The sequence below is a fragment of the Equus przewalskii genome, chromosome 13 (assembly GCF_037783145.1).
Source record: "Equus przewalskii isolate Varuska chromosome 13, EquPr2, whole genome shotgun sequence".
Taxonomy (NCBI): Eukaryota; Metazoa; Chordata; class Mammalia; order Perissodactyla; family Equidae; genus Equus; species Equus przewalskii.
Window position 1 is genome coordinate 7,927,158 of NC_091843.1, and position 27,253 is coordinate 7,954,410.

At 49.1% G+C, this 27,253-nt stretch overlaps 2 long non-coding RNA genes across 2 annotated transcripts; one reads left to right on the plus strand and one right to left on the minus strand.

The window, feature by feature from the left end:
• Positions 1 to 8,964: 8,964 nt before the first annotated feature.
• LOC139075041 (uncharacterized) lies at positions 8,965 to 14,247 on the minus strand. The gene is made up of 5 exons (XR_011525065.1): positions 14,120 to 14,247; positions 11,232 to 11,313; positions 10,931 to 11,104; positions 9,929 to 10,260; positions 8,965 to 9,714 (listed from the first exon to the last, which is right to left on the minus strand). It is a non-coding gene; the product is annotated as an uncharacterized lncRNA (long non-coding RNA).
• Positions 14,248 to 20,447: 6,200 nt separating this feature from the next.
• On the plus strand, positions 20,448 to 25,006 carry LOC139075042 (uncharacterized). Its single transcript, XR_011525066.1, has 2 exons — positions 20,448 to 20,843; positions 22,054 to 25,006. It is a non-coding gene; the product is annotated as an uncharacterized lncRNA (long non-coding RNA).
• The last annotated feature ends 2,247 nt before the right edge of the window (positions 25,007 to 27,253 follow it).

The following is a 27,253-nucleotide window of genomic DNA, read 5'->3' on the forward strand; positions in this document are numbered from 1 at the left end:
GTCTTGTTCTAATCAGATCACACCCTCAGGGTGACCTATCTGTGCTCTCAGCCTGTCAGCGCCCCCTTCAATCCATTCTGCAGGCTGCCTGCCCGGTATCCTTGCAACAAACCCCTTTGCTGATTAAGTAAGCCAAGATTTACTCTGTTAATAGCAACTAAGAATCATAGTGTAGACCAAGAGGTCTTTTGTCTAGGTCAGGCAAAACGTCCCCAGCCAGTGTCCACTCTTGCCACCTGAAGCGTCAGGAAGAGGCCTGCAGATGGTCTGAGTGGAAGGCCTCACTCGTACAAGTTCCCTAACCGGCTGCAGTTATGGTCAAACCAGACGCAGGAGGAGTGGCAGACCAGCTATGGGGAACTGAGCCGAAGCCGCTGTTGGGAAATCCTGTTCCTACGGAAACCCCACTCCAAGTTGACCTAATTATTGAAATAGCCTGAGATCCTTTCATCTAGTTGCTCCTGCAGCTCCGTGTCAACGGGGCCCCCTCCGTTCTATGCGCTTGAGGGGAAACTGCCCTGTTCACCTTCAATTGCACGGCCTGTGGATTCCATGGCCCCAAACTGGCAGCGGGTCCACCAGCTGGGAGTAAGGTCATGTGATGCTGAATATGGCCACTCCAGCCCAAAGGACATCCAAGAAGGTCCCCAGCACTGACACACTGGGGCCAGACAGTACAGGCCAGGGAGGCGGGGAGGGCTTGCCTCTCTCCTCCCTTGCTCCGTCCTCATCGCCTCAGTCCCTTGGGACCTTGCCTGCAAGGAGTGGTCAAGGAAACCTCCAATTTCAGGTGGTTGCTCAGGTGCGCCCCAGCCTCGGAAGCTCCCCTCCTTGTCCCTGTCCCTCACTACCATGGGCAGAGCTTTGACTCAACCGGATACAGAACCTGCCAAAACCCCCTCGTGAGTCTGGGGGGAAGAACCCTCCCAATGCAGACAGGCCAAATGGGCCCTCTGGGTGAAGGATAGTCACTTCCTTGTACTTTTTCACAGTGTAGACACCTAAGTATGCCTCGCTAGATAAGATTGCTTAGTTTCGCTTGTTTTTGAATATTTTTATAAATGGAATCATACTGCATGTATTCTCTTGTTTCTTACTGTCTTTGCCCAACATTCTATTTTTAAGAGCCATCCCAGGCTTGTGGGCATTAGTAGTTCGTGCATTTGCATGGCATGGAAATGCCACAATTCATCCATGCTACACTCTGTGGATGTTTGGGCGGGTTCAGAATGGAGTGCTGCTAATGAGGATGCGGCAAACACTTTGCATCCTCCAAATCTGGTTTATGGAATTTAATATATCTCCAGCAGTGTGCTCTTGGCCAGCACTTCAGGTAGAATTCCTTTTTCCGTATTTTATTTCCTACCATTCTGTATTTTTATGTTTTAGATGTGACCCTTATAAATAGCAAGCATATAGTTAGTTTGTATTTTTCCCTCATTCTGACAGTTTTAATCTTCTAAAAGAATTATTATTCCATTTGCATTGAATATAATTACTGATAATTTTGTACCTGCCTAAGCTGTTTTTCTCTTATGGATTAACTTCTTTGGGGTCATTTTTTTTCTCTTCTAATTTAGAAGGCATATACATTTTTAGGGCTTAACAAGCATCCTTGACTTATCAAAGTATAATTGATTAGTATGTTTATCTTCCTCACAAATAGAAAAGAGTTTAGGACACTTCAACTCCATTCGTCTCCCTCCTGACTTTTATATCATAGTTTCTGCGCATTTTAATTCTACGTGTATTTTAAGGGTCCATGATACATTATCAGTATTATTGGATCTTGTTGGTATTCTTTCAGATGTCCACTCATATTTACCACTTTCTTTGTTGTTCATTCCTTCTTTCGTTTCTCTTTGGTTTTGTCAGCACTGAGGTCATATTTATTTTATTTTATTTTATTTTTTGGTGAGGAAGATTGTCACTGGGCTAACCTGCCCATCTTCCTCTGTTTTGTGCGTGGGATGCTGCCACAGCATGGCTAGATGAGCGGTATGTAGGTCCGCACCCAGGATCTGAACCCATGAACCTCGGGCTGCTGAAGTGGAGCACATGAACTTATCCACTACGCCACCGGGCCAGCCCCAGTCATATTTGCTTTTTTTAAATGCCTTGAGTTATAATTTCCATGCCATACAATTCACCCATTTAAAATGGACAATTCTATGGATTTAGTGTGCAACCATCATCACAGCCAATTTTAGAACATTTTCATCCCCTCAGAAAGAAACCTCATACACTTTAGCTATTTCCCCCTGTACCTCCATCATCCCCAGCGCCTCAGCCCTAAGCAATCACTAACGTACTTTCCGTCTCTAGAGATTTCCCTACTCTGGACTGTCGCATTAATAGAGTCGTATAACGTGTGGACTTTTGTGACTGGCTTCTTGCTCTGAGCATAATGATTTCAAAGTTCATCCATGTTGTAGCGTGTATCAATACATCATTCTTTTTTTTAATCAATAAACTTTCTTTTTTAGAGGAGTTTTAGATTCACCGAAAAATTGCGTGGAAAAGATAGACAATTCCCATATAGCACATCCTGTTCCCACGTAAGCACCACCTCTCCCCCAGTAGACATCCTGCACCAGAGGGGAACATTTCCTACCATCAATGGACTTACACGACATGTCGTCATCACCCAGAGTCCACGGCGTACATTAGGGCTCACTCTTGGTGTTGTGCATTCTATGGGTTTGGACAAATGTGTGATGACAATTACAGCATCATACAGAATAATTCCACTGCCCTAAAAATCCTCTGTGTTCTGCATATTCATCCCTCTGTCTCCACTAACTCCTGGCAACCACTGATCCGTTTACTGTCTCCATAGTTTCGTCTTTTCCAGAATGTCATGGAGTTGGAAGCTTACAGTATGTAGACTTTTCAGGTTGACTTCTTTCACTTAGCAATATGCATTTAAGGTTCCTCCATGTCTTTTCATGGCTTGATAGCTCATTTCTTTTTAGTGCTAAATGATATTCCATTATCTGGATGTACCACAGTTTATTTATCCATTTGCTTACTGAAGGACATCTTGTTTGCTTCCAAATTTTGGCAATTATGAATAAAGCTTCCATAAACATCTGTGAGCAGGTTTTTGTGTGCATAGAAGTTTTACATTCATTTGGGTAGTTACCAAGAAGCACGTCTGCTGGGTCCTATGGTAAGAGTATGAGTAATTTTGTAAGAAACCACCAAATTGTCTTCCAAAGTGGCTGTGCCATCTTGCTTTCCCAGCAGCAATGAGTGACTCTTCCCATTGGTCCACACCCTTGACATTTGGTGGAGTCAGTGTTTTGGATATTGGCCATTCTAATAGATGTGTCGTAGTCTCACATTGTTGTTTTAACTTGCAATTCACTAATGGCATATGACCTTGAGCGTCTTTTCATATGCTTACTTGCCATCTATATATCTTCTTTGGTGAGGTGTCTGTTAAGGTCTTTGGCCCATTTTGTTAATCAGGTTGTTTGTTTTCTTATTGTTGAAGTTTAAGAGTTCTTTGTATATTTTGAATAACACTCCTTCATCAGATGTGTCTTTTGCAAATATTTTCTCCCAGTCTATGGCTTATCTTCTCATTCTCTCAACATTGTCTTTCACAGAGCAGAAGTTCTTAATTTTGATGAAATCTAGCTTATCAATCATTTCTTTCATGGATGGTGACTTTGGTTTTGTTTCTAAAAAGTCGTTGCCATATCCAAGATCATCTAGTTTTTCCTATGTTATTTTCTAGAAGTTTTATAGTTTGGGGTATGACATTTAGGTCTGTGGTCTATGATCCATGTTCAGTTAATTTCTTGTGAAAGGTATAAGGTCTGTGTCTGGATTCCTTTCTTTGCCTGTGGATGTCTGGTTGTTCCAGCGCCTTCTGTTGAAGAGGCTGTCTCTGCTCCAATGTATTGCCTTTGCTCCTTTGTCGCAGATTAGTCGACTACGTCCTTGGGGTCTATTTCTGGGCTCTCTCTCTGTGCCCTTGATCTTTTTGTCTGTTCTTTTGCCAGTACCACACTGTCTTGACTACTGTAGCTTTCTAGTGAGTCTTGAAGCCAGGTGGTGTCAGTCCTCCAACTTTTTTCTCATCCTTCGGTATTGAATTGGCTATTCTGGGTCTTTTGCCTCTCCATAAAAACTTTAAAATCAGTTTTTCAATATCCACCAAATAACTTGGAATTTTCACTGGGATTGCATTGAATTGATAGATCAAACTGGGAAGAAATTATATCTTGACAATATTGAGCCTTCCAACCACGAACGTGGAGCAGCTGTCCGTTTATTTAGTCCTTCCTTGGTATCCTTCATCCGTTGTAATTTTCCTCATATATATACCTTGTACATATTTTGTAAGATTTATACTTCAGCGTTTCATTTTTTGAGTGCTAATGTTAATGATGTTGCGTTTTTAATTTCAAATTCTGCTTGTTCACTGTTGACATATAGGAAAGGAAAACAACTAACTTTTGTACTAACTTTGTATCCTGCAATCTTGCTGTAACTGCTTGTGAGTTCCCGGAGTTCTTTTGTTGATTCTTTTGGGTTTTCTACATAGACAATCATGTCATCTGTGAACAAAGACAGTTTTCTTTCTTTCTTCCCAATCTATATACTTTTTATTTCCTTTTCTTGTCTTATGCCATTAACTGGGACTTCCAGTGTGATGTTGAAAAGGAGAAGTGAGACAGACATTCTTGCCTTGTTCTTGATCTTAGGAGGAAAGCTAGTTTCTCACCATTAAGTATGATGTTTGCTAGATGTTTTTTTGTAGATGTTCTTTATCAGGTTGAGGAAGTTCTCCTCCATTTCTAGTTTACTGAGAGTTTTTATCGTGAATATGTGCTGAATTTTGTCGAATACTTTTTGCGTACCCATTGGTATGATCATGTGACTTTTTTCCTTTAGCCTGCTGAGCTGATGGATTACATTAATTTATTTTCAAATGTTGAACCAGCCTTGCATACCTGGCATAAATCCCACTTGGTAGTAGTGTGTAATTCTTTTTATACATTGTTGGATTCAATTTGCTAATATTTTGTTGAGGATCTTTCCATCTATGTTCATGAGAGATATTGGCCTATAGTTTTTTTTTTCTTATAATATCTGTTTCTGGTTTGGGTATTAGGGTAATGCTGGCATCACAGAGTGAGTTAGGAAGTAGTTGCTCTGCTTCTGTCTTCTGGAGGACATTGTAGAGAATTGTATAATTTCTTTCCTAAATGTTCAGTAGAATTTACCATTGAGCCCTTCTGAGCTCGGTGCTTTCTGTTTGCAAGGTTATTACTTACTGATTCAATTTCTCTAATAGATATAGGTCCATTCAGATTGTCTGTTTCTTCTTGTGTGAGTTTTGGCAGATTGATCTTTCAAGGAATTGGTCCATTTCATCAAGGCTATCACAACAGTGGGCATAGAGTTATTCATAATATTCCTTTATTATCCTTTTAATGTACATGGGATCTGTAGTGATGTCCTCTTTTTCATTCTGATATTAGTAATTTATATCTTCTCTCTTTTTTTCTTAGCCCAGCTAAAGGCCTATGGATTTTTATTGATTCTTTTTTCAAAGAACAAGCTTTTGGTTTTGTTGATTTTCTCTATTAATTTCCTGTTTTTTATTTCATTGATTTCTGTTCCACTTTCTATTATTTCTTTTCTTCTACTTACTTTGACCTTAATTTCTTCTTCATTTTTTTTTGTTTTTGTTTGTTTGTTTGTTTTGTTTTTTTGAGGAAGATTAGCCCTGAGCTAACTACTGCCAGTCCTCCTCTTTTTGCTGAGGAAGACTGGCCCTGAGCTAACATCGTGCCCATCTTCCTCTACTTTATATGTGGGACGCCTACCACAGCATGGCGTGCCAAGTGGTGCCATGTCTGCACCCAGGATCCGAACCGGCAAACCCCAGGCTGCTGAGAAGCGGAACATGTGAACTTAACTGCTGCGCCTGGGCCAGCCCCTAATTTGTTCTTCTTTTTCTAGTTTCCTAAGGTGGAAGCTTAAATTATTGATTTCAGATCTTTCTTCTTTCCTAGTATATGAATTCAATGTTATAAAATTCCCTCTAACTATTGCTTTCACTGCATCCCCAAAACTTTCTTAAGTTGTATTTTCATTTTCATTTAGTGGATTTTTCAGTTTGTTCAGCTTTTAACTTATTTTTAGGACAAAGTGGCAATTTCTAAGTTCCTTACATAATGGACTGTAAAACTGAAGTCTCCTTCATTCCTTTTTATGACCAAATAATATTCCATTGTATAGATGTACCACGTTTTGTTTATCCATTCATCTGTTGCTGGACATTTGGGTTGCTTCTGTCTTTTTGCTATTATGAATAATGCTACTATAAACATTCATATACAAGTTTTTGTGTGGATGTATATTTTCATTTCTTGGGTATATACTTAGAAGTGGGATTATTGGATCATATGATAACTCCATGTTTACTCATTTGAGGAACTATCAGAATGTCTTCCAAAGTGGCTGCACCATTTTACATTCCCACCAGCAGTGCATGAGGGTTCCAATTTCTCCACCTCCTTATCAACACTTGTTATTATCTGACTTTATTCTAGCCATTCTGGTGGATGTGAAGTGGTGTCTAAGTTGTTGTGATTTGTATTTGCCTAAAGACTAATGATATTGAGCAGATTTTCATGTGCTTATTGGCCATTTGTCTAGCTTCCTTGGAGAAAAGACTATTTAGATCCTTTACCCATTTTATAATTGGGTTGTTTGTCTTTTTATTACTGAATTGTAACAGTTTTTTAAATATATATTCTAGACACAAATTCCTTATAAGATATATGACTTGCAAATATTTTCTCCCATTCTATGGGTTGTCTTTTCATTTTCTTGATGGCGTTTTTTAAAACACTAAAGTTTTTAATTTTTATGAAGTCCAATTCATCTACTTTTTCATTTGTTGCTTGTCTTCTTTCATTTCTGACCTTCTGTCTGAGACAATTTGCTTCTGAAGAATACCCTTAGTGAATGTCCACTGGTGACCTTTTGTTTGTCAAAATTGTATTTATTTCACATCCACTCTTACAGGATACATCTCTGGGTCCAGAATACTATGCTGGGGTTGTTTTCTTTCAGCACATTAAAGACGTCACTTCACTGTCTTCCGGCTTCTATTGTTGGTTTTGAGGAGTCAGCTATTCTTCTGCTACTACTTTGAAGATACCATCCCTTTTCTCTCACTTCTTTTGAGATTTTTTCCTTGTCTGTGGTTTTCTTAAGATTCTCTGTGATGTGTCTATATATGGACAATTTTTTTTGCAATCCTACTTGGACTTCTTGAATTTATCAGTACTGGAATTGGTGTCTTTCCATAGATCTTGGAAGTTCTCAGCCATTATCTGTCTCTTTTCTTCTAGAACTCCACCCCAATCACATATGTGTTAGATGTTCTCACTGCATTCTCTCATCCTCTCTTCAATATTTTTAATCTTTTTATTTCTCCTGCTGCATATAGGACACTTTCTTCTAATCTGTCTTCCAGTTCATTAATTTTCTCTTCAACTGTATCTATCTACCATTAAACTGACTTTGTATCCTTAATTTTGTTATTTTTTCAGTTCTCAAAGTTTATTTTGCTCTTTTTCAAATCTGCAGTGTTGCTTTTTATAGTTTCTTGTCCCTTTGTATTTCTTTAAACATGGTAAACATTGTTATCTTATAGTCTGTGTCTGATAATTCTAATAATTGAAGTTTTTATGTCTATTTCTGTAGTCTGTAGTTTTCCTGGTTCTCACTCAGGTTTATTATTTCCTTGAGTCCCTGATTTTTTTTCACTGTGTGCTGGACATTTTATTTGAAAAATTATTTGCAAGAATGGTTTGTCACCTAAGATGGTGGTATTTTCTCCAAAGATTTTTTCTTTGCTTCTGCCAGGAGTCTGGGAACTCTACCAGAAGTCTTGGAACTCTACCAGGCTGGAACCACCTTAACCTAAGTTCAAGGCTTAATGTTCCCTGGATCATCTAGACAACAAAACCAGAAAGTCCATGAGAGAGTGGGTTTACTTATGACCCATCATAACTTTCAGTGTAGACGTTCAGGATCCCATCTTAAAATGAGGAAGGAGAAGCATTTATCAAAGTCCCCACTTTTGGTAGACTCTAGGCTTTAAATTTTGTCCTGAGGCCACCAAAACCATGACTGTTTCTTCTGGATTAGTAAATACTCTTAGGGAAAATGCAGCTTTGGGTACCAGGCTTACTTCTTTGGGTTCTCATTTTTTGTATATTGTGCTCAGCTAATTCCTCATTCTCTTATTGTCTCTTTGGTGCTTTTAAGATTTTTTTATATTCCACATGCTTTTTTCAGTTGTCCTCTGTGGGAGATTTGGTCCTAATTAACTGTCTCCCTATACAGTGCCTTATGCAAGCTTCATATCAGTTTTATTGGGTACATAGGGTTATTTACGTTTTGTTGATATAGAAAGTGAGGCACAGAGTGGAGAAGTGACTTGCCCCAGATCACACAGAGGACGTGGCAGAGCATGGATTGGACATCAAGAGGCCAAAGCTCCTTTGTACCTCACCTTTCACAAAACAGGTGCCAACTATTTCTATAAAACAGGTCCCATGCACTTCAGCAGCACTTACTGAGAGGACCAACTGAGATGACCATTACGAAAGGGTTTCCCATTGCGGAAAATTCTCTGCCCACTGCAGAGTGGTTCACAAGGAAACGTTACCCACCAGTGACAAGACCTTTCACTGAAGTGGCCTTGAGACTCCCTGAGATCTGCATCATTGGTTTTAGGAGCTGAAGCCAGGTTTCCGGTCACCTCCTCATTTACTGTGTTTATTCCTTTAGCGTTTAATTAGCACCTACTCTGGGCGAGCCTGTGCTCAGAGATCTCCTGCCTCACGGAGAAGAATCAACAAGGACTGTATGACATGGTGTGACCCATGCCTGGGGAGCGCTGGGAGCAGTGAGGGGAGACAGCAGTGATAATAAATAAGACAATTTCCATTTATTGGGCAATTACCATGTGCCAGGCACTGACTGCCCTGAGAGGCACGCACGCACGTGCACGTGCACACACACACACACGTCTATATCTGTATAAATATTCACAGGTCCTAGGGGTTAGGACCTGGATGTCTTCAGAGGCCATTATTTAGCCTCCCACTATATATATTCTTCCTGAGTTTGTCAATATGAAGGACTCAATAAAGCCTATTCATTGATCTATTGAAAGGAGCTATTGTCCACTAGCCCTGTTGCCAGATGAGGACACTGAGCTCAGAGTTGAATCCGTGCATCCACATCCCACAGATGTTACACACGGCACTGAGTGCCAGCCACTGTGCTGGGGGCTGAGGAGGGAATCACACACAGGGCAGACAGCCCCCTTTCACAGCCTGAATGGCTCTGTAACCAGCTCAAAAGGCTCCGACTTTACCCCCAGTGTGGGCAGCTCAGCATGGAGAGGTGGTGGAAGGCTGCCCTAGTTGGGGGCAGGGAGGTCCCTCCAGCTGCTTACGATTCAGAGAGAGGGGTTTTCTAGATGGACGAGCTGAGTGGGGATGTTCGAGGGGAGCAGTGTGTGGACGCATCAGGGCACAGACTCTCCTCATTCTCGCTCTGTTTGGGGAGGAACGCAGCCTTCACCTGCATCTTCCATCCAAGTGCTGAAGTCGCATCTTGTTACAGGGAAGTAGGTCACATTCCAGTCCCCAGAAAGGAAACTGCTACCTGCATTGTGACAGGGTGTGAAACTGCCGCCTCTGTTCCCTCTCCCACAGGCGTCCCTGGGGTCCGCTCTGCCCGGGGGTGGTTCCCGGAGCAGCTTCCCTCTCCTGCCTGGCATGTGAGCCCCGCAGAATTCATTAGTGGCCCCTGAGCTGGCCCTGTTAGAGGTGAGGGTACAGAGGGGAGAGCCTGCAGTGGGCGTGGCACCCCAGCCCACCTGCTGGCCCAGCTGACTCATAGCAGCTGGGAGGGGCCTTTTCCCACAAGAAAGCTCAGCTCAGGAACCCTGCAAGGAAGCGTCCTCGCCAGCTGCCCCTTGGCCAGGATTTACTCCCACGCACAGAGCCGCGGCCTTCCTTTGGGGTCTGCAGCCACTCCAGGGAACTCTCTGGATGAGAGTAAGTCCAGGCCTGGTGTCCGGTCACCCTGAGGCCCTGCGGTCGTGCGGTCCGTGCTGCTGCACCTGCTTCCTGGAGCTGTGGTGGGAATCACCGAGCTGAGCAGGAGCCGGGCCCCCGAATGGTGTAGTCGGGCTGAGGATGCCAAGTTCTGCAGGGAAACATGAGAGGTGGTGGAAGTGGATTTGGAGACAGACTGGCACGGTGGGCAGAGCTGTCTAAAAAGGGCCCCAGAATCTTGTTCTGTGTGGTCTGAGCACTGAGCTATCAGGGGCCAGCCTGCTCCCACAGGCTGAGGGCGCCCTGTCCCCACCACCACCACCCCCGGGGGAACTGTGAGATTCCATTGGCCCCCAAAGGCCCTAAGGTCCCTGGGTGCCAGCAGTCAGCAGCCCCAGACAACCCCAAAACGGCCAGGCCCCCAACTCCACTCTGCCTGCTCCCAAGTGTTCTACGATCCCCCACTGTCTGGGCTGCTCTCTCAGATTTACCATTTAAAGGGACACCCAGGGAGGTCGCTCCACTTGACTAAGGGAGGGGATGTGGGGAGACCCCTGGCTCAGGAGGCTTCAGCCCAGGCCACTTCCATTCTGGGCCCCCAGGGCTGAATCGGCCCCATCAGAGAGCCGTGCTTGCCTTCTCTCGCTACCTATGGGGAGGAGGGAATGAAGCCCTGCGTGTGGAAAGTCCCATCCAGCAAGGGCTCCCTGTGGGCCAGCAACTTCCATCTGTTGTTCTGCCAAAGTCCATCCCTGTATTAGTTTCCTGGAGCAGTTGTAACAAACGTGGGAGCTTAAAACAACAGAAATTTATTCTCTCACAGTTTTGGAGGTCAGAAGTCCAAAACCAAGATGGTGGCGGGAGAATCCATCCCGTGCCTCTCTCCCAGCTTCTGGCGGCTGCCAGCAGACCTAGATTGCAGCCACTTCACTCCGGTCTCTGCCTCCATCCTCACATCATCTGTGCTGTGTGTCTGTCTTCTCCTCTGTGTGTCTCTTATAAATACAACACCTACCATTGAATTTAGAGCCCACCGGATAATCCCGGATCATCTCATCTCAAGACACTTAATTACAAATAAGGTCCCATTCACAAGTTCTGGGGGTTAGAAAAGGGACATACCTTTTGCGGGGGCACCATTCAACCCATTACAACCCCCTTCCAACTTCTCCAGAAGATGTAATGGGTCTTTTTATTTCACCAACTAGAGAGAGGGAGGCGAGAAGAACCTGTTATGTGCCAGGCACTTCTACATTCGTTATCTCAACTCTCCATTCAACATCTCACCGAGCTAAGAATTCTTATTTCCTCTGTCCAGCTATGAGGTAGCACAGGGGGTTGGATACCAGGTCTGTCTGTGTTGTGCAAAGGGATCCCTCCCAGGTCTCCCCGTCAGGGATTGGGACTTGGGATGAATCCTACAACATCACGTGGGATGGGTTAAGGAAGATGCTTTCTTGGACAAAGGGGGCACTCACAGGGGCCAAGCGTCAGCAAGAAATGAGAAGACAGGGAACCCCCAAACCTCCCATCACCTCCCAGAGGGGAGGACCAGGGTTAGGGCACTGCTGCGGTGCTGGATATATAGTGGAGCCGAATTCCTGCCCTTCTGGGGTTTACGTTCTGGTGGGAGGAGACTCAATGTGCAACCTAATGGCAAGTGGTACCGTGAAGAAAAGTACAGCAGGACAAGGGGGCAGAGAGCAACGTGGCAGGTTGGGGAGGTGTGGCTGGGGTGCGGAGATGAGACTGAGCACGGAGAGCAGAGCGCTGGAGTGGAGAGCAGACGAGGGCCGCAGGGCAGTTGGGCTGCCGCGATGGCGATGGCGGGGGCGCCGTGCGGGGCGTTTGCCTTTTCTCGGGTGCAGCGGACGCCGTTGTGGGGCTGAGAGCAGAGGAGTGAGGAGATCGCCTGCACTTTTTAAAACTCACTGTAGGAGGAAATACCAGACAAGCCCGAACGGAGGGACAGGCTACTAAATAACTGCACTGTGCTTCTCAAAAATGCTAAGGTCATGACAGACGAAGACCGAGGGATGGGTCCAACTTAAAGGAGACTGAAGGGACACGGCAACGGAATGCAATGCATGCTCCAGAATTTTCTTTTGGGACAGCAGGCAGAATGTGATGAAGTCTGCAGGTTAGCTAATAGCACTATACCAATGGACTGTTTTCAGTCATCGTACTGTGGTGATGTAAGAGAGTGCCCTCGTTTATAGGGAACGCCTGCTGGAATATTCGGGGGGAAGGGGGCATGACGTCTCCAGCTTACTCTCAAATGTCTTAGAAAAGCGATCTGTGTGCGCGTGTGTGTGTGACAAAGAATAAAGTATAGGGAATTGAGTGAAGAGTGTGAAAAGTCTTTGTGCCATTCTTACAATTTTTCTATAAGTCTAGGATTTATGTCAAAATAAAGTTAAAAGAAAAAGGTAAGGCTGCTGTGTGGAGAGCTGGTTGTAGGAGAGGCAGGGTGGGGGCAGGGAGGGTGAGGAGGGGGCTGTGCGGCCGAGCAGAGAGAGGATGGCGGCGTGGGTGATGGTGGTGGCTGTGGAGGGGAGGGTGGGGAGCTGCCAAGGGGGAGGCATCAGGACTTGCAGATGCGTTGGACTTGGGCCTGAGGGAGAGAGAATAAGCAAGATCTCTCACCAGATCAAGGCTCTCCTCAGGACGGGGTGTGGGGTGCAGCTTAGGGGGAATACCAAGAATCCACAACCTACAACAGCAAGAGCCTCGTAGCTTCCAACGCCATCCACAGCGCCGACAGCCTGGAGACGGGGTTTAATGCTGTGGAAGCGGACGAACGCATGCAGGGCGTCCACACAGGGAAAGAGAGGAGGCGCCTCCAATATTTAGAAGTTGCTTGAGAGAAGAAGGAGTTTCTTTTTAAGCCCTAGGGGTGAGTGATTCACATTGACTTTTTCTTGAGTGCTTCCTGTGTACCAAGCACCGCACAATGCATTTTAGACACATTATTTTTCTTCTTCTCACAACAGTCTTGTGAGACGAACATCACTATCCCCAATGATACAGCTGAGGCTCAGAGAGGTGGTGACTTGCCCAAAGTCACACAGCCAGGAAGCAGGACTGGCTTTTGAATCTGGTCCGTGGCCCCAGAGAACCTGCCTGGGAGATCCTGTTTTCTCTCACATCTTGCCCTTCTCCCCAACAGGACTGAGGTCTCCCCTCTTGAAGGGAAGCCACGCAGCTGTTTTTTCCTGACAGCTGCGAGGCTATCTCCAAGGGAGGAAGCATTTTGTTGCTGATCCAGCCCCTTCCAGGAAAGAGCCCCTGAATTGCAGGATTCCACACCCTCACTCCTCTGACATGCAAACCTAGACCTGGCCGCTCCCAGAGAAAGCCCTTTGGCTCCCAGCATTCTCCATTTTTCCTCTCTGAAAACAGCTCCCAAGAGGGTGGGGCTCAGCATCCTCCAGCCCTGATCCACTTTCTGGATGGGCGCCCGCGCCCACTCCCGTACTTATCGCCATTGTGAACAAAAATCGATAGCAATCGCTATGAGTCATCAAGAGCCAACTGGGTGCCAGGCTCTCTCTGCACATCATGGCCAATTTCCCAGGGCCCAGTGAGGTTGATATTTCCATCCTCATTTTCATATCGGAGTCTGAGGCTCGGAGCAGTAAAGGAATCTGCCCAAGTTCACGGAGCCAGGGAGTGGCCAGGCCAGGACCCAGCCCACCAGTACGTCCCCAGCACAGGGCACAGGGCTGCCCCACTGGTGTTCAATAACGACAACTTTTTGAATGAACTCAAGTCCACCCGAGGGTCTGACCACAAAGCTCTGTCCTGCCTCTGAGCTTTAGGGTCATGAACGCAGGTCAAGCTGAAAAGCACAAAAGGTTTTGCTGCCCTGGCCCCAGCCCCTGCTGCTAAGCTCTGGGTTTCCAGCATGCATCCCTCCTGCCTGCTCTCTCTGTTCCAGCCTCACCCGCCACACCCAGCCCAGCCCAAGCCCGGACATGGCCCGAAAAACCCTCTATTCCTGATCCCACCTTGGGTCTTCTTCTCCTCTGGGCAGCCCAGCGCCTGGAAGGACGAAGAAGTAGGAGATACTGGTGGGTAGGGTGGGTGGGTGGGGCTGAACAGAAGAACAAAGAGAGCTCCTTCTCCAAGAGCTGGAAGGCTTGGCGTTCTTGCTGCTTTAGGCCCAGACACATTCCTCTGTGCGCTGCACAGCCTAGAAAAACAGGTCAGTTGTGTTCAGTTCAGCAGCTAGGCACTGAGTGTCCACTGCGTCTAGGCGGGGCTGGCTAACTGCTGTGACAAACCGCCCCTCGTCTCCGCGGCTTAGCACCGTAAAGGGTGTTTGGGTTTTTGTTTTGTTGTTTTGCGTGACATCTGGGAATTACTTTAGAAAACTCCAGCAAACAATTTAAAAAGTAGGGTGGGGATGGTAAATGAAGAAGACTGGGAAACGCTGATAGTTTTTGAAGCTGAATGGTGGATGGCCAAGGTGGGTCATTATACTGTGCTCTCCTCTCCTTTTGTATATTGGAAACATTTATGGATGTTTATTTCTCACTCACACAAAGTCCAGTGCCCATGATCCTGGCCCGTGGCTCTGCTGGGTGGCTTTGGATGCTCCAGGACAAAGGCCACTTTCATCTTGTGGCTCCTCTGGCATCCTGTGATATCCTGGAATCATCCAAACAGCAGACCCGGAGAAGAAAGAGAAGATGACATACCCACTACTTAGCCCCTCATCCTGAAAGCGGCATGCTACCCTTCTGCTCACAGGGCATTGGCGAGAACTAGTCACATGACCAGCAAGGAGTGCTGGGAAATGTAGTTCCTGGCTGGGCAGTACTTCCCAGCTCCACCACCATATAATGTAAGGGGAACTCTAACCTTGGTTGGTCAGCTGATCATCTTGGTTATACCGTGTTTGGGGTATGTCCGTGTCTAGGGTGAACCTGGAGCAGGGGAGGCCTGGTCTCCTGTAAGGAGACAGACGAGGGGTTTGTAAGGATGAACCCGTGAGATGCTGTTGCGAGGCTTCCCAAACTTGATTCATGACATACTCATGAAAGGGTCTTGGCTCACGGAGGGAGGGAAGGCCATGGGAAGGAGGCACCCAGTCACCAGAGCAGTCTGGGCACCTGTCCTTCAATGCACTGGTGCCCCCATCACAATATCCACCCTCCATATCAAAAGTGGCAAAGGAATCATTTCGCAAAATGTTACCACTAGGGGAAGATGGGCTCAAAGTACAAGGTATGTCTCAGATTATTTCTTATAACTGCATGTGGATCTACAATTTTCTCAATTAAAATCCAATAAAAAAGGGGAGAATGGCAAAGGAAAGACCCTGGAGGAACCCAAGGTACTGGAAGATACCCCAAGATGAACCCAGGGCTTCTGTCTCCACTCTCTGCCCCCTTCCCAGGCCCCAGAGTGGTTGTTCCAAAGTCCAGATCTGCCTGGCTACTCTGCTGCCTGCTTAACTCTCTGTGGCCTGTAGGATGGTGTCCAGTCTCTGTCACAATGCCCCACGGTCTGACCTCTTCCCAACCGTCTCTCCATCCTTGTCCTCTTCCTCCCCAACTGTACCCAACCCCCAGCACACACCCCTCAATCACTCTGGGCCACTAGCTGTTCTCCAAACTCACCTTGCTTTCTTCCCCCTTAGTCCTTACCACGTACCGTCACTTAGTCCTTACCACGCCCCACCCCACACACAGCAAACTCTTACACATGTTGCAAGAGCTCCACCCTGCAATGCCACCTTCTCTGGGCTCTGGTCTTTACTGCTTTATGCTCATCTTCAAACTCACCATTCAGTTTAGGTCTTTCTCTCTCATTGAACTGTGAGCTCCTGGATGCAGACACCATGACTCATTCATTTTAATGCCCCTGGTTCCCAACATAAGGCCTGGCAAAGACTAGTTTTCACTAAAATGTGAATGATTCACTAAATGGACAAGTGAATGAATGAATGAGGGGCTGGGGAAAGATAATACTATGACCTGTGCCTGCCTAGAGGGTCGTTGTCGAGTTTGAAGGGTCTTTGAAATGGGTCTAGGGGTCACTCTCATGCTACTACTACTCTCCCTGACCCATCCGCATCCCCCCACCTGCCCCCTGCTTCATTTAGTCCACACAGCAGATCCTTCCAGGCCCCGGCCAGGCACCGTGGTGGAGGGGAAGACAGGGAACTTCGCAGTTGGAGAAACATGAGGTCAGAGCCTGACTCTGCCAATTTCCAGCTGTGCATTCTTGGCCAGATTAGCTCAACTCTCTGAGCCTCAGTTTCCTCTTCTGTAAAACGGAAGCGATCCCCATTCCTCCCAAGGTTGGTGTGCAGTTCCAGGAGGGTGTGTAGGAACGCCTGGGACAGCCCACTGAACGTTCGCTCCCAGCCTGTCAAGCCCTCTCCCCTCGCGACCAGTGGCCCTTCTTTCCCTTTGAATCTTCTTTTTTAGAGACAATTTTTTTAGAGAAGTTTTAGGTTAAACACAAAATTGAGTGGGACATACGGAGATTTCCCGCATACCCCCTGCCCTGACACACACACAGCCTTCCCCCCATCAACACCCCCATCCAGAGCAGGACATTTGTTACAGCTGCATGGACACCTCACCGGCACCCAGAGTCCACAGTCCACATTAACTATTCAGTCTTCATGTTGCGCCTTCTGTCGGTTTGGACAAATGCACAATGACACATATCTGTCCTGATAACACCCTACAGAGTGGTTTCACTGCCCTAAAATAGGCTCTGTGCTCTGCCTACTCAGCTCTGCTCTCCCCCCGCCCCACCTCTGGCGACGGCTGGTCTTTTTATTGTCTCTATAGCTTTGCCTTTTGCAGAATGTCATATAGTTGGAATCTTAAAGTGTGTAAACTTCTCAGGTTGTCTTCTTTCACTTAGTAACATGCATTTAAGTTTTTTCCATGTCTTCTCAAGGCTGATAGCTCATTTCTTTCCAGCCCTGAATAATATTCCACTGTCCGGATGTGCCACACTTCGTTTATCCGCTTGCCTACTGAAGGACATCTTGAATGCTTCCAAGTTGGGGCCATTACGAAGAAAGCTGCTATAAACATCTATGTTCAGATTCTTGTGTGGACATAGGCTTTTAATTCATTTGGGTGAATACCGAGGATCTTGGTAGCTGGATCGGTTGATAAGAGTGTGTTTAGTTCTGTAAGAAACCGCCAAACTGTCTTCCAAAGTGGCTGCACCATTTTGCCTTCCCGCCAGCAGTGAACGACCTTCCCTGTGGCCCTTCGGCGAGTGAGTGGTGGGCCCCACCTTGTCCGTGCCTCTTAGCCCAGGTTCCTCGGGGGGCTTATTAAATCCTGGAAAGCAAGGGCCGGTGGGGAGCACATCCTCTGTAACCCAAAGGACCCCATGCAGCAGGAAGCTCACAGTGGGCGCTAGGGGGAAGTGGAGCTGTGACAGTGATCTTCTCCCCCTTTCCTGGGGAGCGCCCCAAAGGTCACAGTGAAAGGACAACCAGCTACTGTTTTTGAGCACTTACTGTGTGCTTTGCATTTTACATATATTTTCTAATTTAAACCTAACTACAACTCATTATCTCCATTTAAAATTATTATTATTAAATTTTTAAATAAGTGAGAAGTCTCATTCCATCCCTGGCCCTAGCCACTCCCTCCCTCAAGGAATCATTTGTAATAGTCTCTGGTGCACCTCTCCAGAGTTTATTTATGGACATATGAGAACATTTTCTTAAACTGCTCTTTTCTCACACAAAAGAGAACATATATGTCACACTGTGCTACACTTGGTTATTTACACCCTATAATTTATCTCGAAGGTTTTTCTATATCAATACATAATCTCCTGACTTTGCCCCACTGTCTGGAGGTATCATAATGTGTCTAACCAGTCCCCTATTATGGGAATTTTAGATCGTGGAAACTGAAGCCCAGAGAGGGGAAGGTACTTGCCCAATGTCAAACAGCCAGGAAGTGGAAGGAAGGGCTCGTTCCTAGGTCGTCTCCTTCTCTCATACCTGGAGAAGCTTCACCATATCTCTCGGAAAGCGCAGTGTAGAGAAGAGCTGTGAACTGTCTTGGCTTTACAGGAAGGGGCCCATTCACTGATCAACTCCCTGGCCCAGGAAGCCAGGTCCAGGTACCCAGAGACGCCCGAAGGAGGAGAAGGCCCTGGACCCCAGCATCAGCTGGCTGATCAGAATCTTGGTCCTGGAGAGGTGGCCTGGACCCCAGTTCTGGCCCTGCCTCTGAGCAGGGGTATGACCTTGATCACAAGATTCAGCCTGAGCCTCAGTTTCCCCATCCATAAAACGGGGATCATAGTTGTGTTAGTCAGTGTTCTCCAGAAGAAAGAAACCAATAGGAGGGAGAGAGAGAAATTTATTTTACGGAATTGGCCGCCTGCTTGTGGGGTCTTGGAGTTCCAAAATCTGTAAGGCATGCCAGCAGGCTGGAAACTCAGGCAGGATTTCTATATCACAGTCGTAAGGCAGAATTTCTACTTCTTCAGGAAACCTCAATCTTTTCTCTTAAGGCCTTCAACTGATTGGGTGAGGCCACCCGCATTAGGGAGGGCGACCTCCTTTACTCAGAGTCAACAACTGATTGCAGGTGTTAACCACATCCACGAAATATCCTCACGGCAACAGCCAGTGAGTGTTTGCCCAAGGACTGGGCGCCGCGGCCTAGCCCGGTGGACACAGAAAAATAACCGTCCCAACAGTCACAGCCACGTGAGAGAAAGCTGTGAGAAGAAGGCTGGCACCGCGGGTGAAACGTGACGTGGGAATGGCGGATACGTGTCTGCTGCGGATGTGTCAGCTGGGCCACCACGGGTACCTCCGTGTCAGAAGATGCGTGGGAGCTGCTGGTGCGGGCCGCCTGAGCCAGGCTGCGGACACAGAGACGACGAGGTTCTCAGGGAGCACACAGACCAGGGGCTGTGGAGACAGAAACACAGTGACAAGACCTGGAAAATGCCTCTGACAGACGGGACACAGAAGGCGTGAAAGCCCGGGGTGAGCAAGGGACGGCCTCTTGGAGAGGGTGACAGAAGGGATTTGTCTTAAAGGTTAAAGCAGAAGTAGGCAAGGGAAGAAACGAGGGGAGGCAAAAGGGCAGAGGACAATCCAGACAAAGGACCAGCCAGCGCAAAGGCACGGAGGTGTGAGAGGCAAGAGCCACGCTCTGGGGGCCCAGCACTGGGCTGGCGAGGGAGGCAGACCCATCACGAGGGCCCACGCCCGGAGTTGGCTCTTCTCCTCACGACGAGGACGACTGAGACGAGAGTTCACTAGGGCTGGCACTGGGCATGAACTACTGACGTGTGCCCACAGCTGTCACGGGAGGGGGTGCCCAGCCTCCCAGGTTGGGTAGCTTGGGGAGTCACACAGCGGGGAGTGGTCAGACAGCTGGCTCCAGAGCCGCAGGGAGGCTGGGAAGGGCCGGGACGGCTCGGGGAGCGGCAGGTTGGCTTTGCTGCATCTGAGGCGATGGGGACAGCCAAGTGGGGGTGGGGCGAGGTCAGAGATGGGACTGAAGGAGACAGGAACTTAGACCCCCGTCGGGGCAGGTCTGCCACCCACTCAGCACACGCATGGAGCACGCACCAGGCTAAGTGCTCTGCATGTGGCATCCTCGTAAACTCTCCACTGAGCCTCCCAGAGAGGCTGCAATCACCTTCATTTCTGAATGAGGGGACTGAGGCTGTCGGCCAGGCCACCCCTCGCTGTACGGGAGGCTAGGAAGGCAAAGCCCCCGGGCTGAGTGCACGGCCCCCCTGAGGAGAATCAGGTCTTGTTAGCCAGACTGACTTGGGAAATGGCCATCTGGTTGGAAATCGACACTGTCTGCCTCATGGGGGTTCAGAGAGGTCAAGATATTTGCCCCAAGTCACACAGCTGATAAATGACAACTGGGATTTGAATCCTGCTCTGTCCAATGTCATAGAGCACACTGGCCCAGACTCGGTTGCCTTCCAGAACTCTGTCCCCACTCCTCACGCTCACGCCGGGCATCTCTCACTCACTCTGTCACCCTAGCATCTGCCTCCGGTTCCCATGAGCGTTCCCGCCTCCTGCTGCCGCTGCTCTGAAGCTCCTTGGCCACAGTCCATGTGCCCAAAACTCTGATTCCTGTTTTTATCTGTCGTTCCTTCCAGATTCCCGGCCCTCCAGCCCTTCCGCCCCCACTTTCCCAGAGGCTCCCTAAGCCCCAAAGGCCACCGGGGGTGAATGACATCATGTGTTCTCGGACCTCACTGGGCCCAATTATCAGGCTATAAGTGGAAACGCCCCACACTTTCCCACAGGAACGCGCCCTCCCTTGCTCCGACCCCGTGTGCTTCTGGGGTCTCAGCAGAGCCTGCGGCTCCTGCCTAAAGAACACGGGCCCCCCGCACACCCCCGGCGCACGGGCCACTCAGGCATCGTTTTTATCCACTGCAGCCCCTCTTGGCTTCTCACAACGTGGGCACAGGCAACGGAGGGGAGGCGGGACCACGGGGCCACTGAAGCCGGCCGTCTGGGCACCGGATCCTCCGAAGTTCACGCGCCTACTCCTCGTCTTTCGTCTGTGAACCTGGACAGGGATCTTCGTGGCTCTGGGATTCTATTGTCTCACTTTTAAGTCAGGAATAATCACAGACGTCATCTCATTAAATCCTTTTAACCATCCTCTGAGGTGCAAGCATTGCCCCATTTCACAGAACGGTAACCAGGCACAGAGGAAGTCAGACAGGCGCCCGAGGCCGCAGGTTGGCAAACGGAGCCAGGGACTGCCCTAGGACCCCTGTCGCAGGGGAGCTCGGAACTGCGAGGAGCGGCCCGGGCAGCTGGGGAAGGATTCCCGCGAGCCCGACGCGCTGACCCCGGGGCTCGGGTGCAGGGAGGCAGGTATCAGGGCCACCCAGGTCCCAGATCCCACTTGGCCCTTGCCAGCAGCAGGGCAGAGGGAAGCTTCACTTCTAGGGGCTCCACTTTCCCTGTTGGGAAGTGGGGGTGGCGGTCCCCAGCCCCGGGCGATGGTGAGGGTCTGCACCGTGCCCGTGTCTGCCGTGGGGCCCGTGTTTAGCATGCCCGCATCTTCCCTGCATTATTCACTGACGGTTTCTTTCTTTAAATGGATCGTGATTTATTTTTCAAATGCATTTATTGGAAATTTACTGAAATTAACTTCCTGTCACTATCTTGAAAGGAAAATCGGGCCCACTTGCCATAAATAGAAGGTGTTTATACAGTGAAGCTGTAGCGAGGCTCTGCGCCTGCAAGCGAGTGTTACCTGGTAAAAGTGGTGACAACCCCCCTTGCAGGTCTGCCCCCCGGGTGCCCTTCCCTCTCCCTCCTGACTCCAGGCTGGGTTATCCAAGGCCAGGTCAGGAGATCCCCGGGGTGCGCTGTCACCTCCTTTCGAGCACAGAAGGATGTCCCGGTTGGTGCCCGGTTGGTGCCCAGTAGTTGCCCAGAAACCTGAGCTCCCCTCTCGGTCTCCCCACAGGAACAGACGTCTCACGGGAGAAACGGGCCTTTCTCCTCTCAAGGACAAAGCGGCCACAGCAGCCACCTCCAATTAAACTCATACTCCCTCACCACCACCACTGACGGCCCGAACGAGGCCCTCCCTCCTCCCCTGCCCTGAGCCTCCACCCCCATCTCGGGCCACTTACAGAGCCTGTCTTCTCTGGATCCTCACAGCCACCCGTGAGGCAGGCAGGGCACATTGCTACCACATTCTAGGTACAGAAACTGAGGCCCAAGAGAGGTCGAGACTTGCCTGAACTCCTGCAGCTGAGAAACGGCCAGATCTTGCGGCAGCTGTGGTCTTCAGACCCCTGTTTGAGACCTCCCCCAGGCGTGGGGTTCTTTGGTAGTGCCTCTTCCCCACGATCTCTGGGACTCCACCGCAGGGCTCCCCTCCTGCTCAGCTCACTGCACAGACTCCTTAACTATACTGTGTTTCCTCCTCAGCGCGACCCCCGAAACTGTGTCTTCATTCCCATTTGAGAGATAAGGGAGCAGAAGGATTCGCATGCTGAGCAGCACCCCGGGACCACGCGGCTCCCGAGAAGCAGAGCCTGGATCCAGACCCAGGTCACGGAAGCGTGGGGCCGCCTTCCTGCATCTACTAACCTCCTCCTGGTGCCGGCACCTGGTTCCGGCGGGGGTTACCCTGTCCCATACTTGGACCATCCAGGGGGCTGTCGGTCAAGGTGCCTCACCCTCCCCTGACCCAGACTGGCCTCTGCCACCCTCGCCCCAGAGAGGAACCCCGCACAGCTGACAGCGCTGCTGATCCATTCCCGGGAGAGGCCCACTCACCCCTCTGCCTGGGTCCTGAGCTCCCCACCCTTCTGGAAGCCCCCCGCTTCTCTGAGGAGTCTGGGAACAACACCGTCCCCTTCCAGTACCTTCCTCTGTACCGAGGTGGACGGTCTGTTTCTGTTGCTTGCAACCAGAAGAACTGACTGCTTCTCCCACCTGAAGATAGAACCCTCGGGGCCAGAACCTCGTCTCACACCCCTTCCACATCCTCCGGGACTGGCATGGAGTGAGGCGCCCGGTACACATTGGAGAAATCGGGCAACCCCGGAGCCCTGGATGGCATGGCCTGCAGCCACTCCTAGAGCCCTCTTTACGTTTTTTGTCAGTTTCCACGTTGTCTGCAATAAACTTGTATTGCTTGATTGTCTCTAAATAAGTAAACTAAGGAGCCCTCAAGGAGTGTCCTTAAGTGACCCCTGATTCTCAAACCCTCTGGTCAGGAGAGGTGGGGCTGCAGGCAATTCTCCTGTTTTGGGTCACTGACTGCCCACTCTCCAGAGGACCCGGGAGCTGACGGGGTCCAGGGTTCAGGAAGCCGCAGCGTGAGCCGAGGAGGAGCCCTCTCACCGCCCCCCACCGCCCACAAACCACAGCACCCGCTGGGAAGCGGGAAGGCGGCGCCCTGACCTTGGGTTGTAAAAAGGCGTCTTTCCTACGCACAGAAGTTATACAATTTGTCTTCTTATCTGTATTTTACTTCAACTTCTTTTTAATTGTGTTACCTTCTTTTACTTGTATATATGTGTTACTTGCCCTGTTAAAGTTTTTAATGCAACCTGAAAAAACATCATTTTTGTCATAATAGAAATTTCGAGCAACACAGGAAAACATAAAGAAGAAAATTAAAATTAAAATCACCTGTTTTCCCACCACCGACATAATATTAGAATTAGAAGAAGAATTAGAATATATTTCCTTCCCGTCCTTTTTCTATGCCAACAGCTGTGTTTCAAGGTGTCTTGTTTTTTCTCTCATGATTTCCCTTCTATTCTTTTTTTTTTTTAATGGTAGCTTTCTTTTTTTTTAATTTTTTTTTCAAGATTGGCATCTGAGCTACTACTGTTGCCAATCTTTTTTTTCATTCTTCTCCCCAAAGTCCCCAGTACATAGCTGTATATTTTTTAGTTGTGGGTCCTTCTAGTTGTGGCATGTGGGACGCCACCTCAGCATGGCCTGATGAGCGGTGCCATGTCCACACCCAGGATCTGAACCAGCGAAATCCTGGGCCGCCAAATCGGAGTGTGTGAACTTAACCACTTGGCCATGGGTCCGGCCTCTTCCCTTCTATTCTTAGCACCACTATCTTAAATAGTTTTTTGGGTTTTGTTTTGTTTTGTTTTGTTTTTTTGGTGAGGAAGATTAGCCCTGAGCTAACATCTGTGCCAGTCTTCCTCTATTTTGTACGTGGGACGCCTGCACAGCACAGCCTGATGAGCAGTGTGTAGGTCTGCGCCCAGGATGTGAACCCACATACCCCAGGCTGCCAAAGCGGAGCACACAAACTTAACCACTACATCACCAGGCCAGCCTCTCCAATCATTTTCAAAGCACGTAAGTTAGAGTCTCTCTGTCTCACTGTCTCATAGTATCAAGGGGCACACCCTCCTAATTTGTGGTCTGTGCTGACTCTGCCCGACGGTAGATAGTCCTCCTCGTGTAGTTTGTAGATTTTTCTTCCAACCTCATCGTTGCCCAGAGCTGTGGTTTCTGTGGGCGTCTTGTGTGCCCTGGGTTGGAGAAAGGTCTGTGAAAACCAGTGTCACATTTGCTCTCTCTGCTGTGCCAGAATTTTCACTAGTCAAGACTGATTTTTACAGTGTGCCCTTGGCTTGGGCTTCCTGGCCTAGCTGGATGGTGTGAGCTCAGTCTCCACTCACACATATGGTACAGGCCTGAGATTGCACGTTGTCCAGGCATCCTTTCTGGTCCTGACGTGGAGACCACATTTTGGGCGAGGTTTCTCCAGTCTCTCTTCTGTGGAGGGCCGTGGCAGAACGGACAGCAAGGTCACGCGTGGTCATTAGGCCACACTCTCAGTGGTTTAATGCAACGATGAAGGCCTATTTCTTACTTCTACTCCATGTCCATCGGGGATCAGTGGAGAATTCCGTTCCGTGTGTCCTCATTCGGGAACCCAGGATGATGGAGCAGCCGCTTCCTTGAACATTCCCAGCCTGGGCCACCTGCACAGGTGTTCAAATGCTCTGGAAATATTTGGTGAACAATATGGCAACTATTGCAAAGGAAGCGCCTTGCCAAGGACCCTGCATCATTGAGGCATCTCGGTTCCACCTGCCCCCACGTGAGTGTCAAGGCCATGTCTCCTGTCCCAGAGGGGATTTCCCTTTATTTATTCGAAGTTTAGCTAAGTGTTTTTAATATTTTTGTTTCATTTTACCCAGCACTTTGAGATGTTTCCTTTGGTTGTAGTGACAAGGGAGAGCTATTCTTTTGCCTCCGTTTGCCAGCTTGCCAGAATCAGAAAAATTTATCTTGTGTCTTCTATACTGGGAATGCACTGTTTTGTAACCCATTTTCACTTAACAGTTTATAACTATTTCCCCATAAAACAGACGTTCTTCAAGAGCGTAACTTTTAATTGCTATCTAGTAGTCTATGAACGAACGTACCATTCATTTATTTAACCAATCCCCTCTTGCTGGACACTTAGGTTGTTTCCAGTTTCTCCCATATTAATGTTAGGGCTGCAATTAACACCCTTGTACACAGCGGTGACAAAATATGTAACAACTGGGGTGGTCTGGGCTTGGGCACCAACCAGCTGGAATGGGCAGTGGTCACCCATGGCTGTCTTGTCTGCGTCATGTGTCCCCTCTGCATGTGTGCTTATCTTTGCACACTCTCTGTGATTTCCCCTGGATAAGTTCCAAGAAGTGGAATTTCTTGATGGCCCAAAGGAAAAGCGAGCATTTTCAGACTTTTGACACCTACTTTCAGATGGCTCCAGCCTTGTTCTCACTCTAGAGAAATCCCTGTTTTCCACCCTCTCAGTGGCTCTGCGAGTAAGGGGTCAAGAAGGCGCTGGGATGGAATTTCTCACCAGAAACTCCCTGGTCAGCCCAGCTTGTAGTTCCCTATCCGAGGCTGATACAGCTAATGATTAATGGGGTCCAGTCCCTGGGGGAGTCTGAGGGGGGAAGTTGGAGATGCGAGCATCCGGTGAGTAAGCTCGCCTCTGCCTGGGCATGGAGGGGCTGTGTGGCTGGGGGCTGGAGGGAGTCCCAGCAGCAGACGTGTCAGGGTCCTCAAAGACCTGCCCTGGGTTGCGAGCATCGTCTCTCATGTCTAGGCTCAAATTGGTTCCACTTCCGGCTGTGTGACCCTGAATAAGTCCGTCCTCACTGGGCCTCAGTTTTCCCAACCATAACGTGGGGACACCTCCTTCCCCGGGTTGCCATGAGGCATCTGTTGAACGAGACACTGTGCACATCTCCCAGGCCTGGCACCAGGCAGCCGTGCTGCAGAGAGGGTAGGGACGAGGCGGAGGCGGGTGACAGCAGCTCTTCTGGTGCGTGACAACGGACTTGGGAACCCCTAACTGCAAGCTAAGCAATCTCGGTTCCTGCGTGGTGTTTTGGGAGAGAAAGAGGCCAGGAAACCCGGCCTGCCCTGACCTAGAAGGGAGGAGAGATGATGTGCACAGTAGTAATCTGCCCACTCGGGGCCACAGTATTGTGTATCCCTCTGTAAGGATCTGTCCTCACTGTGACCAGCAAGGTCCCCCATGTTCCAGTCCCTGCTGCCCCCGACCCCATCTCCTCCCCATGCCACTTCAACCTTCTTGCAGTGCTTTGAACACATCAAGGACCCCCCCCCCCAGCCTCAGGGCCTTTGCACGTGCTGTTCTTCTCCCCTGGAATACTTTTCTGCACCTGTACACGGTTCTGTCCCTTGCATTTTTCAGGCCTCAGCTCAAATGTCACCTCCTTGAAAGGCCTTCTCTGGCCACTCCACATAAAATGGCAGCCTGTCCCTCCTGACATCCTGCCTCTCCTTCTCTCCATTCCCTCACCCTCACCCCATTCGTTTTTCTTCCTAGACTATTTCCTACATTTCTTTATTGCTTGTTTGTTGCATGTTACCTCACAAAATACAAGCGCCAACGGAGCGGGGACTCTGCCATGTTCACCGCTGTGCCCCCAGCACCCAGAGCAGTGCCTGTGCAGAGTAGAGGCTCAGCAAACACTGCTCCCCGTCATCCGAGTGATTCCCATCCGTCATTCCCGGTCTGGCCCCTCATAGCAGGGAGACCTTGGGCAAGCTGCTTCTCTCATCCACCCTGTGTGGCTAACTTTCCCTTGCACCCAGCGGAGGGGACCCGTGGCACGAGCGCTGTGGACGGGCCCCGGAGCTGAGAGGCCCGGCTGCTGCTGGCCCCTCCTAGCGCAAATCCTCCAGGAACGGTGATGCGCATCGAGTGGCATAGCATAGCTGGCCCCAGGCTGGAGAGGGAGCAGCCCCCCGCTGCCACCCCATCGCCCCACCCTCTCCCCAGCTGGGCTTTTTACACGGGTTCCTTCAGGCCCCATGAATAATTGATGATGCGTGGGTCCCTCTCGGAGCTTCCCGTACTCCCTGGGGGAAAAAGAAGTCTTTCTCAGTCTTGCTTTGCTCCCTACCTCGGCCTTCCTCTCTGGGATGACTCACCCAGTCCTCATCCTGCAGCTCATCTCGGTGGGCAGCCCGGAGGCCTCGCCTCAGAGCCCCGGGGCAAGAGCTGGGAAAAGAGCCTCCCAGAGTGTGGGCGGCCAGCGGGCAGCCCGGGCCCCAGGAGCAGTGCGCCCAGGCTGGCCTGGACCATTCTAGAAGCAGTTCCAGCTCACCA